At 42.8% G+C, this 20,181-nt stretch overlaps 1 protein-coding gene and 1 long non-coding RNA gene across 5 annotated transcripts in view; one reads left to right on the top strand and one right to left on the bottom strand.

Annotated features, from left to right (window-relative positions):
- Nucleotides 1-692: 692 nt before the first annotated feature.
- LOC136439806 (uncharacterized) lies at nucleotides 693-4,297 on the top strand. Its single transcript, XR_010756578.1, has 3 exons — nucleotides 693-786; nucleotides 1,647-1,877; nucleotides 3,542-4,297. It is a non-coding gene; the product is annotated as an uncharacterized lncRNA (long non-coding RNA).
- A 591-nt stretch (nucleotides 4,298-4,888) lies between these two features.
- LOC136439804 (ATP-sensitive inward rectifier potassium channel 12-like) overlaps nucleotides 4,889-20,181 on the bottom strand; it is a 61,733-nt gene continuing 46,440 nt past the window's right edge. For all 4 annotated transcript variants that reach the window (XM_066435400.1, XM_066435399.1, XM_066435401.1 and 1 more), the window contains one exon: nucleotides 4,889-5,515. The gene's annotated coding sequence lies outside the window, so the exon portion shown is untranslated. The remainder of the gene's footprint in view (nucleotides 5,516-20,181) is intronic.

Genomic DNA, 20,181 nt, shown 5'->3' with positions numbered 1-20,181 from the left:
TGTGTGCTTAGGCTGTGTTCTTATCGGATCTACCCCCGTTAGTCCTGTCATTGGAGAGCGACGTCTGCGTAAACCCATTCACCGCTGCCAGGACTACTTTGTCGCGATCACGTCTGAAGCTCTTGTTTTGTCAAGTTCACTTATACGAGGAGGTAATATCTTAAGCAGGACCGTCGTAATGAGTCTTTATCTGACAAAGACTTGGTACATCACGTCTTGTACTTAAAAACAGAGTCAAAAGGATATTATGTATCTCCTATCACCACACAGGTGACCTTCTTACTGGCCCTTATAACAGTTATCATCCTTTGTACAATCAAAACTTATTACTGTAAGTTAGAATGATTGTTTCACATGTGGAATATTTGCAACTGATTCCTGGTGCCTACTGCTTTTCTGTTGCAGATTTCTTTTTCTTTTCTTCTTAAGAATGTAATCAAATAGGTGTTGTCTACAGATTCTGGTCTTTCTTTGGTAAAGGTACAAATGAAAGTAACCAACCAATCAAGCACCACTATTTATCATACTCAGCACAGAGGATGTTTTTTTTTTCTTTGTAAAAGACTCAGCATAACTTCCATCTAACTTTTCTTCATTATACTCTTGGCAACAATACTTGATAGACATGCACACTGTATATACATATTATGTGTATAGAAGACTACTAAACCGCAGACAATGTTTGATGATCTTTGATGGGTTGCCAGAGGTGTTGACGAATGTTTTCCACTTTTCCTATCAGGAATAGACTCCTGTCACATGGTGGAGCTGGAAGTCACACTATAGGTGAGTTTGTGTCACCTGTAGGTGAGTTTGTGACACCACATGCGGGCTTATCTGCCCTAAAGCTTCGCTTGTTTCTTTGCACAGCTCCCCTAATTGTTGACTACTGATACGCAAATATATTCTGTATGCACAAACTGCTCCTTAATCCCACCCTGCTTTCAACATCTCGAGTCCGTTGGTAGTGTCGACGCAGACATGTGGAAATGAGAGAACTTCTCGTTCATCATCACGTCTGGGGAGGAGAGTGTCATGGGTCCCTCATTAGGGCTGCACAAACACTGGTTCTAAAGGATGGCACACTTTATAGACCTCAAGTCTAATGACAGAGAGCAAGAACCATTCAATCAACAATTTCTTGGCAGTCACAAGACATTTTCTCTACTCCCCAAGCAGAGGAGGGTTTTCGGCTGGGTCGGCTATACAAAAAAAATATGACAAAGTAAAAAGCTCAACAAAAACGCCTAAAAACACATCAAAAACCAGTCGAAATTTTCTCATTCTATGGTTGCTTTATGTGACTTCCACGTTTGCAAAACACATGTTACTGGGGTATGAGTCTCTCTCTGTCAGTCAGTCTAATGGATTATTTACCTACTTATCTGTCAAAAGTAGAAACCTTTCTATAATGTTTTTCCTCTGAAAATGAACGCTGCACTCTATCCATATTGTGTGGCCTGAGACATTTCAGAACGTCCGAATAATTATAGAGAAGAGTCGAAGAGAAAATACAGTTACACTTGTGTGTTATGCTTCGTAAAAGATTTGTCAACTTTGATATTCTTTTCTCAGGATACCTTTATCATTATACCTTTTCCAGTGGGACCCTGACATTGATTTTGGCTCTATGGCTGTTCATGTAGGGAGGCAGAAGATGGTGCACCAGGCCAAGTTCATGGTTGCAGCATCAGGTCCTTCCAACCATGGCTCCTGTTACGCCTGGCGGATCCTAAAGCTTTGAACTTCTGATATCATTATTACCCCCACACCTTGGTAACCATTCACATCAGGTCATCCATCATGGAATGAACAGCCAGCGTCAGCGGACATGTTTACACTACCCCATCCTCTGACTGGAGTGACAGAACACAATGGTAAGTGTCCGACCATCGGGGCTGCCGATCCCGCCTTGTTTTTGTAGCAGGTTGAGAGAAAAGGGACAGTAAAAGGGCACTATTAGGAAGGGATAATGTGACAATGTGTGTTTGTTTGCCTTGAGTTAAAAGGCAGGACTGTTGATGGCGCAGGTAAGCTGTGAGGCGGGGGTGGAATGGAAAGTCTGGGATATCAGTAATCCTTCTCCTCTGTCCCTACACCAGGAACATCTGATCCTCTAAACATAAGCCTGAGTTTATGTGGGCAGAGTAGCAATATCAGAGCCTGTCTCAATGGTAGAAGTCCGGGGTGGCTTTCTTCCCTCTTCCTATGCCACCCCGACCAATCAAACCACGTGAATCGCATTGAAACTCAGATTCGTATCAGCCATGACCCGACAAATCGCTTTCTAACTTGCGTTAACGACTACATCTGACCAAACAAACTCGCCAGTGAGATGGTGGAAGGTTTCAGCTTCCAAAAGATGAAGCTGAAAATTGAAAATTTTGCCACTTTGGAAGTGATTAATCGTTTAGAGAAAAGTAGTAGAAACTGTCTTTTTTTAAACGTTAAATCGCGGGCGGATTCAATCACTTCCAAAGTGGCAAAATTGTCAATCTGAAAACATCTTTTTAGAAAGCGATTTGTCCCGTCATGGCTGATATGAATCTGAGTTTCAATGTGTTTCACGTGGTTTCATTGGTCGGGGTGTATGCTTAGTCAAATAGCATTACTTCTTTTGTCTTAAAAGAGGAACGTGCCATCAATGTGGTTCAGGTGAGGTGGTATCTTAATTTCTGATAACTTACAGCTGAATGCGGGGAGAATCATATGTAAGATGTCATTATAAAAAGTGTACACCACTTCCCTAAATCCTGCCTACTTACCAGTGAAGCTGAAATAAGTAAAAAGTCAAAAGACTCAACATTTTGCATCAGTAGCAGTGCATGGCACACTTTATTCTCATTTGCTGCTTAGTTAACATCGAGTCACACAAATAAAATAAAAAACTTTACAGATAAAAGTGTACAATTGTCAAACAATTCCTCTCTCTCTATCTTACAGGGACTTACTAGTACAATCATGGTAAGGACATCAACAACAAAATGAAAGTCACTATGAACATCACAGCATGTCCAATGTGTTTAAGGTGCAGAGTTACAAAACTTGAGATTAAGATTAGAATATACAGCAGTATATGTTGCTACCTATAAAATACATTGTTAGTTCCTTAAATTCTTCACTTTGTAAGTAATATGTTACAGCACTATGAAGTCTGAGAGACAGAAACTTTTAAATCAGGCATAGTATATACATGATATACAAAGATTCCACGTCAGGATTCCTGGGTTACAGACAAGGGCAAGGTGTTTTCTGATGTATGTATATGGCTAGGGGGTATGGTGACAATGTGGAAGTACAGGACATTAAAGATAGCCTGGAGTCCAGCCTGCCAGAGCTTGGGTAACGGACGGAAGCTAATAAGGCTGGACTCTATGCTACATTAAAGATACTCATCCACAGGAGTATAATAATGGCTTGTGTTCAATAGATGGCAACATCTGAACTTGCAAATTGAAACTAAACTCATGACAGTAGCATCATCATCATCATTTCACTGACAGTGATTCCAATCTTTTTTTTATTGTACCCATTTTTGCAGATCATCCATTCAGAAAGGGAAAAAGTGTAAAATCATTAAAACGACAGAAACACAAATGCAGCAGATGAAGAATTGGATCACAGTGGAATCTACCCTAACACATGTGTATACAAAGTAAAGGTGAGTTCTTCAATGATCACAACAATTTTACATGTATAACTGCAGATATCATTCCTTGAGTCAGTATGTAGATCACTTACCAAAGAATTCAACATTTTCAAGTTATTAGTTCCATAGCATAGAGTACATCAACCTACATATCTAAAGACTATAATTACAGTACATGTACATGGTAAGCAGAGCATTAAAAGTTTTGTTTAGGTAGACACTTGGAAGACTTGAAGCATAATAAAGTACTAATGTATATATATATGTACATATTTCTAGCAGAAAAGACAGTGTTAATGAATACTATTTTGGCAAAGGAGAAAATTTGTGGCTTTGGCTAATCTAAGAAATCCGTATTGAGCCAGCTCCAAGTCTGTATGTACAAGATTCTTAACATTTGCTTAATTTTATACAAGAAGAAGTTTTGTCTGAGTTACAGAAGGAGATCGTTTGACTTCCTTGTCTCAGAAAGGAACAACATCCATCAAGGCACTTCTGGTATTCCTGATTATTTCCTCACCTGGCTGAAGGTTTTCTGTAGCGATTAGTGACGTCCCCAGGGGGTGATGACTTCTGGACTGGCAACTCTGAATTTTAGCAGTTGTTGTGATAAAATAGGTCTCACCAGCCTTCCCAGGTATGGATGATAAAGATTCCCGGCACGGTAAGAAGACTGCCCAATTCTGGAGACCTCTCTGGTAGGTATATCATGCAGCTATTTCTCAGGATACAATTATAGACAGTATTTCAAGCTTCAAAGAAGAGCACAGCAGCTTACAAATCAATTAGATGTTACATTCCTATTGCCTGTCAACAGCATTCTATTGTAAGTTCTTAATAATTCCTATTGCATATCCAAATCATTGATGTCTGAGTCATGACCTTATAATTTCAAGGTCCATAAAATCATGGAACATAATTGTGTACAACCGTATATGCTGCTGAGACTTTGTACATCATGACCATGGATCTTAGCTAAGGCACTATCAGCCCGAACACTGTCTCACACACATCTTTGGCTCTTGCTTGACCTTGCTTCCTATGTAAAACACTAGTTAGCTCATCACTTGAGAAGGTATTGACATTTACAGCTTGAGCAAATAGTGAAAATTACTGAGTTACATACAAGTCTTCACAAGGCATTATTAGTTATTACTATCAAAGCTAAGACAATGTCTATGAGACAGTAGTGAGGCTGTGTTGTACTTACTGCATAGCTCTCTCTCTCTGGTTGCTTGATTTGGCTTGAGCAGCTCTTGCAGTGCCACCATGACAGTACATCTCACATACTAAGGTAGCTTGTTGCGTAAGATTCACTACGTCTACTCTACTCTACATGTAACTATAGCAGCTAATGAAATCATGACTTGTTATGTGTTCATGTCTTCCTTTGTTTTTAGATTAGTCCTTGATTGGTCAACTTTACGTTCCTAGTTGCTACTGCCTACCTTGTATCTGCATTTATAGGCTTCATTACTTGATAGTTCACAATACTTCATCATTATTATGTAACTCTGGTATTGTTGCCTTATCTGCAATGTTATAAATCAGTGGCAATTCTAGCAAACCACTGCTGTGTTTAATCATATAACATTGACAAGTAAAAATCACATTAAACAGCTTTTTCAATATTCTATCTCATACTTGAAAGTTTGAATTCACTCTTTCCAGCTTGGAGTAAGATTTCTTAGTTGACATTCCTTATTAACATCAACAGACAGAAATTCTGAGGATAGTAGTTTGATGCAAACCACTTTTTCCCCTGGAGTAGAGTCAGGTTTATCTGCCATGCCCTTTGTTTGTGCTGCAGCAGTGGAAGACAGCTGACCATAGGTCCCCTGAACTGTACACTTCATCATCTCCTTCCTGCACAGAAGACAAAAGATAGAAATCATGCATTACTGAGATGCTGGCCAAGATCACAGAGTGCTTCCTAGTTTTATCACTGCATCTTGGTTGTATATTAAACATATGAAAAGAGCTATCACATATTATATACAGGAAAAAATGCTTACATTGTACATGTATGTTGGGTGATGTGAAAAGCATGTTTGTTGTGGTAGCGGTGTGACTGTGATGAACATACCGACAGGTTGCATGTTATCCTCCTCACTTGAGATGAGTGACCAAACATTGACTCTAAACCCACTGTAATCTACCATCCCAGTTGTTGTTGACCATGTAGTGCCTAGTGGCACAACTTGCCTTACTGATTCTGTAGCAGGGTATATTTTTACAGAGAGGTGTTACTAGCCATTCCCTTTTAACGTACTTGAGGCACCTCCTCGGACATGGGATCCTCATTTTAAATCCCTTCTGAAAGACGGGTGCAACCCCAACCGAGCCCAGCAACAGACTAAACTGCCAGATGGATCAACACCTTCCCAGAAGCACCCAGGATGCACAGATTCTCTGAACGTGTTTAGAACCGACCTATTTGTCACTCAGGTGAAACAGAGTTAAGCACAGACGGAGAATATAAGCCATTGTCACAGTTCTGTTGTCACCTTGGGTGTCGGCTGTGAGCTCATAATCCCGAGAGAGGCAGAAATCAGATTAAGGGGAAAACTTTCATCCTTGTCTGGTCTAATCTGTCTGTAACAACAAAGGACGGATAATCTTCCTTCTTTGTCCTTAATCAGACTGTAGTGCAGTGTCAAGGTAATGTTGGACCCTTTAAGAAGTCTGGAGAAGGACACTTAAAGATGGTGGGATTTGCGGAATCACTAGAGATGGTTAAAGTCCATCACCTTTGACTCAGGTTTTCCTACCCAGTCTTTACTGTTCTATCCCATGATCCGAGTCTGTGAGCGACACTGATCACACCAGGGCACACTGTCATTGACCGCAATACTCGTACTAGTAAAGCCGGCATCACAATTCATGTGAGCGTCAGCCGAATTTGTAGATCGCCCGAATTTAAAAATTGCCCGAGCGTCGACCGTATTTTCCAATGAAAATCTCGGGTGACATCCATCGAACACTAAAAATCCCCCATGAGATGGTACCATCTCTTGGACATGGACGAAGTCAGAATCGACTAACCTGGTAAAAGGCCAGTATTTGGATCAACTTTGATTTCTAAAAATCGCCCGAAGCCCACGTAATCGACAGGACGTTGGTCATACTTCGGCCGAAAATGCACATTTGAAGCTCGCCAACACGTCGGCCGAGCTGAATTTCTTATTTGTGACGGGGGCTTAACTACTTCTCAATGATGATCATCTCCAAGCAGATATGCAGGGAAAATAATCACATCTTTTAGAAGCTGGCTACTTGCTGTGACAAAGAAGCACTAGCTGCTGGGGAATATACATGTAGCTGCTAAGAAGAGGAATGAAGCTGTCCACAACTAAAATTTTCCATTTGCACATCTATAATTAGGACTAGTACTAGTAGGAGATTCAAAATGCTGGAAACTTGATAACTTCAACCTTCTCTCTGCTTTCTAAGTTCTAACCCTGTAACCAATATACCTTTGGTACCAAAAGACTACACATGCAGGGAACAGGCTAAAAGACATGTTGACTTTTTGCAGGAGGTAGCCGTGAAGCATGTCTGTTTTATCACCACGAACAAGATTCTGCGGTAAGTTAAGATAGTCCAGTGGAGAGCCTTGTAGATGGATGATGTTGGGATGTTGACAGACGTGTGGATAGTCTGTTTTCTGATGTCTTCTCTTGTTTCGGGAAATGTCATCACCTTTGCACCCTCCATAATGGGTCGGTACCAAAGACAAGATAAGAGCCAAGGCTGCAGCAAACTGACCAGCACTGAGCGTGCCTGGTCTCACCCAGGACAAAGGAAGGCAACCACATGTGAAGATTCCTATCAACCTGCTTTCACCACTTTGGTGCCCTTTACATTTTGCTGCTACCTGCCTGACTGGGCTGGACCAGACAGGCCACCAATGGCTGGTTGAAATGTCAACATGATGTACCTCATGTATTCCTCTGATGCCCCCTGGAACCAACTCAACTTTAATGGTTTTATTGGTCAGAAATTACCCGCAATTGCAGCCTTTCTAGCGCTGAATTGAGGCAGGGTTTACATGTTTCACATAATACACAACATATACCTAATCAATCCACACTTGCATTTTGTGGATTTGTCGCAAGGGTCTGGGCGGCTGCCTTTCGGCGCCAGCAGGTGACCTCAATACAACCTTCCCCAACCGAAGCCAGGTACCCATTCACACCTGGGTGGAGTGAGGAAAGCCGTGTAAAGTGCCTTTCCCAAGGGCACAAGATTCAACAGGATTCAAACTCGGAACCTCTTGGTTCTGAGCCGAACGCTCTGCCGTTGCGCCACACGACCCCACTAACTTTTACAGAGCTCTCAGTTTGTGAAAGTTGATGTCAACTTTAAACATCACTGAACATTTGAACACGGTGGTAGCACAATGGCCTTGTGGTTAGGGTTGTTGACTCAGGACCTGAAGCAAAGGTACTGGGTTGGAATCCCTGACTTGTCCCGATTTTGTGCCTTTGAGAAAGGCACTTTACACCAATTTCCTCACTTGACTCAGGCGTGAATACAACATGTAAGTAACTAGCTTCAGCTAGGGAGATCCCTTGGATAGGTCTGAGGAGAGTCACTCCTCGAGCATGTTAAAGAGCCCCCCCACACTCATCGAAAAAAGAGTAGGGGTCTATCCCGGTGTGAGTCACAGTGGATCAAATCAGATTTGGAGCTTGTACTCTTCAGTACGAAGCGTTTTTTTTAATATCTAGTTACTGAGTATGCAGTACAAACAAACAAATATAGCTTTTACTTTCTACATGTACATGTAGAAAAAAAGGAATACACAGGTTAGTGTGATTTCCGCCTAATCTTCTACTACTGGATGTGTTTTTCACGAGCCACAGTAACCATAGATGTTGTTTTTCTCTACCTGGTTGCCAAATTCAGAGTTTCTATATTAAGGCGGTTCCGAGCGGTTCCAGTCCATTTGCACCTGGCTCCAGGTGTCTCTACTTGCCCTTTCGGCCACCCCAACACCTGATCAACCTTGTCACCACCTTACAGGATTAGGGAAATCTCCCTGGTAGGGGAACAAAAGACACAGTGGTGGAAATATAAACCACCTGAATGTACTGTGGATATTGCCGACTCTAAATGACGGGATAACTGCAGTATGTATGTCCTAGTGTATGCTGAACTTTTCCTGGGGCTTAAGTCTTGGGGGAGGGCAGGAATGTAAAAAGCAGTTTGTTATGACGGAGGGTGGAGATTTCATAGTGGAACCTGGAAACAGATTAACCTAAGCTCTCTTAACACATTGATTGATTTTCTGTTGGTTCTGTTCAATCTTGAGTCACAGGAAAGGAGACTTTTTTCAGACATGTTGCATCAGAAGAACACTTGGCCAAGAAGCAAAAAGTTGAGGTGTGAAATAAGCTTTAAATTTGCAGCACCAGGGATTCAATAGAAAGAAAATTTACATCATAAGGAAGTTGAAGACACTTAGGAAGAAATATTGGGAAAAAATTCTACTTAAACGTTCCAATAACCTTGAATGAGGGTCTACATGGGGGGGCTTTACCCTTTACTCAGCAGAACCCCCCCTGTATTACGCTCAAGTCAAGGAAGTCAATGATGTACGCAAAATTTGGTTGCCTCCCTACAAATTATGTGAATAAGAAAAAATCACAGGAAATCAAAATAGGCTGCCTATGCCTTACAGAAAAGGAACATGTAGGAACTCTCAGATTAGCAGGATATCGTCCTCCCAGAACTTTCCTGGCACTGCTCCTGATGAGTGTGGGAGGGGGGTCCCATACCTGCCTATGGGCCTGACATAGTTGGAATATTGCTTGTGGAGTTCAAGATCCATCCGGTCTTCTGTCTAGTCCCTGGTGATGACAACAGACAGGATGAACTACAACTCTACCTGGCAGCACTTTTCAAGGCTGGGAAAGCATGCAAAATATCTGTACGTGTGTCCATACATCCACCAGAAATACAAACACAGACAGCATCATCAGTTGCTAGGCAACAAGAGACCCTGTTATATCCAATATACAGAAGGAGGACAGAAAAGTCAGGTATCAATTGGACTAGGTAATTGGCTAGGTGATCTTCTATCTTCCGAAGTTCCGATCCTATAATCCCTTGCAGTTTTTATTCCGAAACCCTATGATAATTGCCTTGTCTACCACTGTACATCACAGGATAGGTGATATTGAACAGGACAGCTTTATCCCATTATACCTTCTATCCCTGGCTGACCTTACAGTACAGGGTGAGACCAGACCTCACACAGTTGTACTTATCACACATCAGCACCAGTAATGAGTCCCCTCTTCAGATCTGCAGATCTCTATACTCATACATCCTAATCCATGGCTGTGATAAGGCTGATTTACCACACTGCAGGTGGAAGTGGGTTCAACTTCACACATCAGTTTGTCTGGACTCTCTTAGTCTGACAAGGAAACACACAAAAATGTCTTAAACCTTCCTGCTGTTAACTGAAACTTAATGCTATGAAGAAGTTAATATGCCACATATGTATAGTATACCACTCTGAAGTACTTATTTGGCCACAAATTACAGGTTTGCGTAGCAAAACCTTTGTTGGAATCTTGGATCCGTTGGCATGTGTGGTGGCCGCCATCTTGAATTGTGACGTCACAGGGTCGCCATACCGTGATACCATTTTATTGGGAGGGGTGTTTTTTGGGGTCGCTGGCGTTCTCTCTATTCTTAACAAATCGGCACACAACTATCACACATTCAACTCAAATAAAAAGAAAAACAATTCATATTTATAAAAAGACCCTGTAATCGCTAAAATAACATAGAGAACCTGAAGTATATGTAGCACAAATACTTAACTCTAGTTCTTTATTGGTTATGGGGTAGGGCAGCAGGGAGAAGGTTAAAACTCAATGTTCCAATACTCTTCTTCCTGCATCCCACAGGCTGATGTAGATAATGGGAAAGATAAGCAAGTGAAAAGTTGGTAAACAAAAGGCAATGGAGCGGAAAATCATTCTCATACAGCCAAGCCACTAACCTAACTAAGGGCCTCTTTACACCTACGACATTTTAGAGTCGTGCGATCATCGTCGTGGGCGACGTCGCCGGCGACGGTATTTTTTGGCCGTCTAAAGACGATCAAAACAATCGTACGACGGCAATAAACGGGAAATCCTCGAAATGTCGTGCGACCACCTCGGACCCAGTCGCACGACGTTCAGCGGGGGGGCCTGTGGCTGTGTTTTTCTCGTCTAAAGAAGAATCGTCGCCGGCGACGGAAGTGGGTGATATGCTAATAAGCCTACAGCGTGCTGTTTCCTGTCCGGGAAGGAAAGTTTCTATCGTTTTCTTTGTAAATATGCATGCAGTTAGCAATGGAAACATATTTTTCTCATCCGAAACCGGTTACTAGTATTCCGGCGCGACGCCCTGCTACCAGTGGCTACTTCTCTAGTATGCCCCTATTCCTCGATCCCCGGGACATCCCCGGCGGCGGCCACGAACTCGGGTTAAATCCCGTCCGTCTCTGTACGAGCCTCAATCTCTTTCTTTGTTGAGCACCGTTCTCAACGTCTCATCTGCAGGGCAACAGTTGTTGCAAAGTCAGTAAAAGCTTCATCTTTTGACGAAAACAAGCGGTTCCCCCGCCATTTTGAATTTGAGCGCAAGAGTTCACTTTGAGTCACACGTGCACATCAATGGAATTCTGCGCCGCGGGGGTCCCATGATATTTCCTGACCGTGTGTCTAAAGAAAACCGTCGCCTACGACGATGATCGTACGACCTTATAACATTGTAGGTCTAAAGTGCGCCTAACCCAGACAAACAATCTACCCCTCACTGTATCTAATCTATCCTGAGTCAATTACCTAGATATGGCCTAAGGACTAATCCCTGTTCTGCAGATACAAGTCCTGATATCGACCAGATGTGGGGGTAGCTGTGTCCATTTTCTGGGAGTCAATCCTTTATCTAGTTCCAACAAGTGTCATAAGCTGGGTATAACTAGAGGCAGAAACTTTCTAGATGGATGACAAAGTGTCAACAACGGTCTGCCCCTGATGATTCTTGCCCTGGTCAACCTCCATCTCCGAGGGCCTGCATGCCCCTTTTACGTAGAGCGTAATTGGCCGTTTTAATGTAACGTAGAGCGTTGCCGACCACTCCATAATTTAGCGTAGAGCGTAGGGGGGCTTTCTGAATTTAGCGTAGAGCGTAGGGAGGCTTTCTGAATTTAGCTTATTACGTAGCCCGCCCTCCGAATTTAGCGTAGAGCGTTGTCGGTACCCCCCCATGTTGGCCCTCTTCAAACTGCCCACTGCCCCTCCCCTCCTCCCTTCACTCTGACCTTCACATACGGCTCTCATTATCCCAGGCTGCCTTTCATCCCTGCAGCCAGGCTAAGTGCACCATCCCATTATCCCCATTACAGGGCTTATCAGGACCACCTACTCAGGTTCAGCTCTACGTCAGACGCAACACGAACCAGCTTAGCACTTCTCACAGCCTCCAACAAGGTTACCTGAACTTGGGAGGGTCAGGCACTATCTACAACTTACCTAGAATAACAACAACTGTTAGCTTTAAGTAAGTCTCTTCGTTTTTCTTAAAGCCAGACGTTCTAGATACAACATTGAGTCTGTCAATGTCAACCTGGAAAAATAGCCTAGCTCTGCAGTGTAAACTCTCGCTCCAATAATTGGTACTGTCACAGCATTCTATCTTCTAGAACTTGAAGTTGTTTGCAAGATGTTTCTTTTACTTTCTGTGTTCTCTAAAAGCATAAAACTTCCCATTTTTAATCTGTTTGTGTAAGAGGCATTTCTAATGAAAAGTACTGTTTAACCACCTTCCTGCTACTGTAACCTTTAGTTTGGGCCTTCAGAGAAGCAAGAGCAAGCATCAATAAGGTTAGGGAGTTTCAAGCTTTTCAAAGATGTAATCTTTTTTTGGTAACCCATCTCAAACACTCAAGTAATCGGACCAGTCTAGAATTGATTTAGAATGAGAAGGTCATGGTCAACTTACCCTGAACTCACAAAATGGACTAGCCCAAATCTGGAACAAGATAAGGTCTAGGTGGATGTGTGTTGTGGAAACAACCTTTGACCCTGACACCTTGAAAGATGTTCTCTATTCCTTGGGGAGACCCATCTTCCTGACAATCTCCCTCCAGACATCACAGCAGAAATCAGTAGCCTCTGTTGCAGGCTCTGAAGCGGCTTTTTGGGGGGCTAAATAATACACTTTTTGCAGCCAGCCCTCAAAAGCCAGCCACCCCGCAACTTTCGAGGCGGCTGATATTACGGGCTGGCTGATAGTTACGGGCTGGCTGCAAAAAGTGTATTATTTAGCCCCCCCCCCAAAAAGCCGCTTCAGAGCCTGCAACGGAGGCTAAGAAATCAGCACCTGATCACCATTAGCTCTGCACATGTTACCCCCCTCCCAGACATCAGCACAGACATCAGCACCTGATGAAGATTAGCCCTACACATGTAACCACATCCCCGCTTCCTGCCATCACCACAGCCTGCCATGTCTGGAGGAGACAGGAGGTGTGGCCACTCACATCTGTCATTCTGTCAGGACAAATCACTGCTACACCACAAAGCAGATAACATCTAGAGTATTATGAAGAGTAACCTGCATGCCAGACCTCTATCTAATCTCTATAATATATAGAGAGATTGGGGGTCTGGCAACCACGCTATATGAAGAGATGAACTGTTCTCAAACTAAAAAAAATTGGACACACCTGAAGTTTCAACTGACTCGCTCAGTCTTCTTCAACTGTCTGTTCAGCTGAACAAGACTGAGCTAGCCAGCGGAAAATTCATGTTCAATTTTTTGAGTTAAGTTGGAGAACAGTTTGTATATCACTGAATCAGATTAACTTTCTATGTTTTTCTTGAATTTTACTTTCAAAATGAGTAGAGTTACTCCCAGGTAGGAACCTGGGCCACTTGGTCACAATGAAGACATGATGATAAGAAAATCTGTTTAATTTACAAAATCATTATCTAAAGCAAACGAGCATTCTTTTCTACCACAAATTCATGAAAAGGCAAGACAAGGCCTACATGCAAGGAGAAGCAACCAACACATATATGATAATCAGGGAGGATGCTGTTGTCAGGCTTCCATATCCCAATTTCAAAAGTACACTTGTCCTACATTTTGGTGTCTACAAGGACACCATCTTTCAGAGTCTGTCCACACTTGCAACATGCACTGCTAGCCGCTGACATTTGTCCAGACCAGGAGTAAAACAGCACCAGATAATACCTGTCCCTGCCGGATGTGGCTGTCCATTTCTAGCACCCTCCTGTCCCATCATGCTCCATGTACCATGACCTGTTGTGACAGCCCCACTTCCTCCCTCCATCCATCATCCTGTCATCCCCCCCCCCCACCTGCACAACCACCTGATGCAAATTACCTCCCCCCCCACTTCACCAATCCTCCCATATGTTCTCTCACCAGGTACACACAGGCAGGTGCTACAGGGTCATGTCAAATTTTATGGTGAGCTCCAAGTCATCAAGGGCATTTTTCATGCCAGTCAGGTGGTCCTGCTTTGATGTACCTCCTCATTTCACCCTTCATCAACTTGCAGATATGACCTCTGTGAACTTGGTAGAGTAGGGCTTGACCTTTGACAAGGTTACTAGCCTAGGTACTCCTGGTTTGTATAAGGGGCTAACCTGAAAACTAATACCTTTATATCTGCTTCTACAAGTTCTTGCCTCCATAGAATTGTTGGCCCTTCACTTTGCCAGGTTACATAGATTTACTGTTTTCTGATTTCTACCATTTAAGAATTGTTAGTAAACTATCAGAAAGTACTGATATGAAACTTAAGTTCCACGATCTCAACTTATTACATGTATTTACAAATGTTACCGCGCATCTATGCTACGCACATTTGCGAATCGTAAAGTCCACCTGATGTCCATTTGGGGGGATAAGGAGGTCCAGAGGATACTTCATGGCATATATCGCAACCAAATTGTATTTGAAGACATTTCCAAGAACATGAAGGAATGCAGCTTCAACATGAGAGCAGTTTTAAAAGTGTTGATCAAAGACCAAGAATCTGAGGCAGAAGTACAAGGCTGTGCACCCGGATCATGACCACCTTAGCAGTCAATCTAAACCGGTTTGAGTGTGGGTGCAAGTTTCTTCATCATGAACGCAAAATGCAAACCCAGCTTGTAACCGTTTTGATTTTTTAGGTACAGGGGCTAGTCCCTTACCCAACCCAGAGGAGTTTTCAATGAAGGCAATGCATTTGGAAGACCTCCTTCCTCCAACTTGTTAAAATTCAGTTTCTCCTCTTCCAACCAACCTGACAGTGATAAACTGTTGGCCTCTCACCCTTTAATGTGTAACCAAGTTGTCTAGATGAGGGAGGAAGTAGAAATTGGCCTTGGAGATGAGAGGGCAGGGTACCACTCTCTGGAGGGTCCTGCAACAACACGGCTCATGGTGATGTAAAAACAGCTGCCTGGAAGTCTTCCTGGGAAGTTTTTCGGATGGTTTCCAATCATACCCCAGCATGTAAGAAACTAACTCCTTCTCTAATGAATGGCATTGAAATCTTACAGCTATTCAAATGGTGACATCTCCTAGTGTGCCATCTGTTATCACCTGTCCAGGAAGGCCAAAGATGAAGGAAACATATGCAGGGCTAACTAAAAATATGTTATTTTAGGCACCTGATATTCAAATGATGATGATGATGATAATGATATTTATGTGTATCATTTTGGAAAATTTGCCTCAACAGCAGCAGCAGTTCACGCGCAAGATATGCCACACAGTACGTGTCAGCTTGTCTCGTCCATTTTGACTGCCAAGTCAAAAACTTGAAGAAGGCCGGTAACTATCATAGGATGCTTTCGCTTTTGCTTTCTGTAGTCAAACTGAATCCAATACTGTCATACCTGGACTATAACAGCTATTTCGGACGTCATCTATCAAGAGAAACTTTCCCTGGGTACATACACTCTGCTAATGTTTGTAGCCGGCTGACATCCAATACTGACAAGACGTCTTCACGCTCAAGGCCAAGGAAATCTCAAGGAGCATCCTCCTTACAAATCTGCCAGAAGGGGTGTGACTCCTGAGGAGCAGGGGGCTAATTTCACATGTAACCAGGAAGCCAGGTGCCCCAAACTTCCTCCCAGGGGAGGCACCCCTCACAGCAGGTCCCCACAGCTCATGTCACCTATACAGCCCCACATCATTACACACTTCCTGCACCTGATCACTAGCACATGTGGCAGGACATGTACCTACAGGAGCCCTGCTAGGACAGCCTGGTTTCAATACAAGTTAGGTATCCTGGGATAATGTGCAGTGGTAACTACATGAGGGCCTGCATGCCCCTTTTACGTAGAGCGTAATCGGCCGTTTTAATTTCACGTAGAGCGTTGCCGACCACTCCATAGTTTAGCGTAGAGCGTAGGGGGGGCTTTCTGAATTTAGCGTAGAGTGTAGGGAGGCTTTCTGAATTTAGCTTATTACATAGCCGGCCCTCCGAATTTAGCGTAGAGCGTTGTCGGGAACCCCCCATGCAGGCCCTCCTACATGTATACAGCGCTGAGGGGGTTATAATCTCATCTGTACTTGTCACAGCAAGAAGGTTATGTCACAGGAGACAGTCCTCATTGATATGGGGAAGTATTATCAAATTTATATAAGCACCTTTACTGCTTTAGAAATCTTCTGGAGTTTTTCTATGCTGCTAAAGCCGGCGTCACAATTCATGGGAGCGCCGGCTGAATTTGTAGATCGCCTGAAGCTCGCCGAATTTCAAAATCGCCCGAGCGTCAACCGTATTTTCCGTCGAACACTAAAAATCCCCCATGAGATCGTACCATCTCTTGGACATGGACGAAGTCAGAATCGACTAACCTGGTAAAAGGCCAATATTTGGTTCAACTTTGATTTCTAAAAATCGCCCGAAGCCCGCGTAATCGACAGGACGTTGGCCGTACTTTGGCAGAAAATGCACATTTGAAGCTTGCCAACACATCGGCCGAGCTGAATTTCTTATTTGTGACGGGGGCTTTACCACGCCCTTACATTACAAGGGATGTATAACGGGTTGTAAAAACAGTAATTTTGCTTTTCTCTGATCTTGATACTAGGCAGTAAAACATTTATAGTTTATTTTCAGAACACTTCATGACCAAATAGCTCTAGTCTGTAGAGCATGTGTGGAAGAGATGCACTTTTATGGAGGCTTCATCTAAATCTTGTGGTACAGAATTTGCAGTAATGAAAATAAATTAGCAGGATGAAATCTGATCATAGTAATGATTTAATGAAATAATAATCTGATTTGATGTTACATAATCTACTTGTACATAATCCACTAAAGGAATACAATCTTCACCTGACATCTAAACATATGGATTGTTCCTCAACAACTTGAACAAAGGGGGTGTTTGGATCCCATTAACAGGTTCTGGTTGGCAGCCAGAGACCTTGAGATTGATTTTGATGCATGTCTGAGACAAATGAGAGTTATTGAGCCAAGGGGACTTTCCCCATGTCAACTTCAGAGAAATTACAATAGGTTGGGTACCTACTCCCACATCCCCAAGGGACCTGTACCTACATGTACATGTACCTGCCATAGATGGGAAATAAGGCTTTGAACTTGACCAAAAGTGACTGCTCACGTAATTTACCTACAGACAAGTCGCTGACATTTTGTGACTTGGGTCAAAGCAAATAAGAGCTATAAGATCTACACACTATGTACCTTGTACTGGATACTTGTGTGACCATAAAAATGTCATAACATTCCTGACAGTCAACCTCCCTGTAAAACAGACCCACATCAGCTGACAGGAATCATGGACCATCACCTCACTGATAGGATTTCCGGTAACTTTTGCCCAGGTCTCTGGAAAAGCCATTCCCTGTCAGGCAATGTGTTTGCAGTGGAGAGGATCATGTATCTGGGCCGTGTAACCTGTGCTAGTTTATGGGCAGGTCTGGTCCTCTGGGCTTCATGCCACATTAAGAGGTTTGTAGATACTGCTGCTGAATTAACTTGATCTGTTTGGAAACAGATGGGGGGAGAGTGATAAAGGAGGGAGAGTGGGGTCAACAGTAGGGGAGCTAGGGGGTCTTGATTGAAGGCAGCTCTACTCACACGCAAACTATACATACAATGATACATGTACAACATATGATAAAATCCTACAAGGACAAAATGGCAAGATTTGAACAATATTGTTACCAGTATGACAATGTGTCAAAGAGTTGAACATTGCTATCAAAGACAAGATGACAAAATTTCAAATATCTTTTTTTTTCTACATCGTGGCTGAAGATTCTACTCCACTTTAACATGTAACATGTATAGATCATCATAATGATAAACAAAGTTGACATAGTCCCCAAGCCTCAATAGTGAAGGTTAGAATAAAGAAAAGTTGCACTTATGAATATAGGTTTTATGAGAATCTGATATAGGTACTAACAGCAGGCTATAAACTGCAGTACTTTACAACCTGGTGATGGGAAAAACCTGTGAATACACATTACCCATCAGTACCTGCCAAGATCCCAGCATGCCTAGCGGCTAACCTATAAATCCATTGGTTCCAGGGGCATGGCCAGGGCAGGAGGGGGAGGGGCACTGTCAACATGGGGCATATGGGGGAGAGGGGCTGTCTGCTTGTACATCTACCAGTGGGGGGACTGGGGAGGCAGGTTGTTCCCAGGGAGACCATCAGCTGACAAGTTGTTACCAGGAAGGACTGCCATCTTCTCTAACATGTTTCACATGAGCTGCTATCTAAGCGCCAGATAAAGAGCGGTTTAAACTGGAGAGAACTCCAAGGACCCCTGTTCACACTAAAAAAAAAGTGACTTAAACATTGAAGTGACTTGAAATGACCTTTAAGTCACTTTGATTTAAGTCACTTTGTTTTTTTTTAGTGTGAAGGGGGTCCTAACTAGTCCTACCTAACCAAAGACTCTACTCTACACACATGTACATGTCCAGATGTAGTACAGTAGAGGACCTGTGTTTTGTTTGGGCCACTGAATGGTGTTGCTGTGGGGAGGGGGAGAATTCTTTTTTTGGGTATCTTTTCTTATGATGAAAGTATTAAATGTTATGACTTAGCGGCTATCTCATTCTCCATTTCTTTATCAAGTCAAACTTTCAGGTCAGGGTGCAACAACAGCAATTTGAAAATCTCTGCAATCTTATGCAACAGCTTTAAACTATTTTATGAGATTCTTGGCCCGAGACTAGCCTGGTTTCAACCAAGCCCCGTGTCCGCCCGCCCGCCGCCTGTAACGGCTATCCATCCGCGGGGAGGGGAGAGAAACCCCCGGACAGCTGGAGTTTGCGTGATACAGACTAGCCCGAGACATGGTGTGATACACATGTTTGGAGCAGACTAAAAGTAAAACTAAGATGATATTCAACGTCGATTTATCTTTAAACACACAGCATCAGTATTTGTAATTATAAGTTCTCAGGATTCATCACTCTGTCTGTGTTAATAGTTATGTTATTATCATGATTTCATTTCCAATCTAACACTTTCACAGGACCAGTGGGAAGCTGCCAAGAGGCACAGAGGCATGCTGGGGGACGGCTTGGTTTAACTTAGTTCCAGTCTGCTGGATGTACAAGGCAAACATGGCGCAGCAGTCCTGGACCCCAGGAAAACATGACGCCGACCTTGTGTTTCTGGGTCACTTCAATGTTGTGGACTTGTATTAACTTTAATAATCCACCATCCACTGTTATTACTGCCCTTGTTTGAACTGAGGCTGAGCTGATGATGGAGGCCATTTCTGTGTGTTTAGCGATGAACCTTGATTAACATGTACACTCTCTTTCTACTTGAGCTTGCAATTGGCTCACGGATGGACAAGAAGTGATTATAGTGAAGATTGAATGTACTTTTGAACCTTGAAGGTGATAACAAAAGGTTTGTACAAGCCTGTTGGCAGAGCAATAAAAAACAAAAAATGATAACTGCAAGAAGCTTTGGAAAAGACAATGTTGAAAAGGAAAATAAATGACACCCCATTGTTGCCCTCCTTCGGTCTGTTCTTAAAAGTTAGAAAGTAAAGCAGCCATCCTCATATTGCGGAAGAAGCATACTGCTTTTTCTAAAATTTGGTTGGTATATTCTTTAGGAGAAGGGAATATTAAGGTTAGTTGTAAGAACACAATTGACGTTTTGCTCCATGTCTTGCCCTGTGGGCTCCCTTCTTTCTCTTCTTGTACAAAGTCACTTGGCCCACCCTAGTCCATTTAGTTTGGACTGTGAAATAGGGTCACAATAACAATGAACAACCATGAAGCTTTATTTTACACACCTGTCGCTCAAGTAATAGTATATCTTACCAACACAGATTTGCCAAGGATTCTTTGTCTTGATTATTCTTTTTGAGAGCTTTTTATTACACCTTGATTGATTAGATCAACTACATTAATCGAAAGAAAATTACATGATGACGCTTCAGGCTCAAAAGTTTGTGTCTACATCTTGATGCACATG

The sequence above is a fragment of the Branchiostoma lanceolatum genome, chromosome 8 (assembly GCF_035083965.1).
Source record: "Branchiostoma lanceolatum isolate klBraLanc5 chromosome 8, klBraLanc5.hap2, whole genome shotgun sequence".
Classification (NCBI taxonomy): Eukaryota; Metazoa; Chordata; class Leptocardii; order Amphioxiformes; family Branchiostomatidae; genus Branchiostoma; species Branchiostoma lanceolatum.
This window is presented reverse-complemented; position numbering and strand designations above follow the sequence as displayed.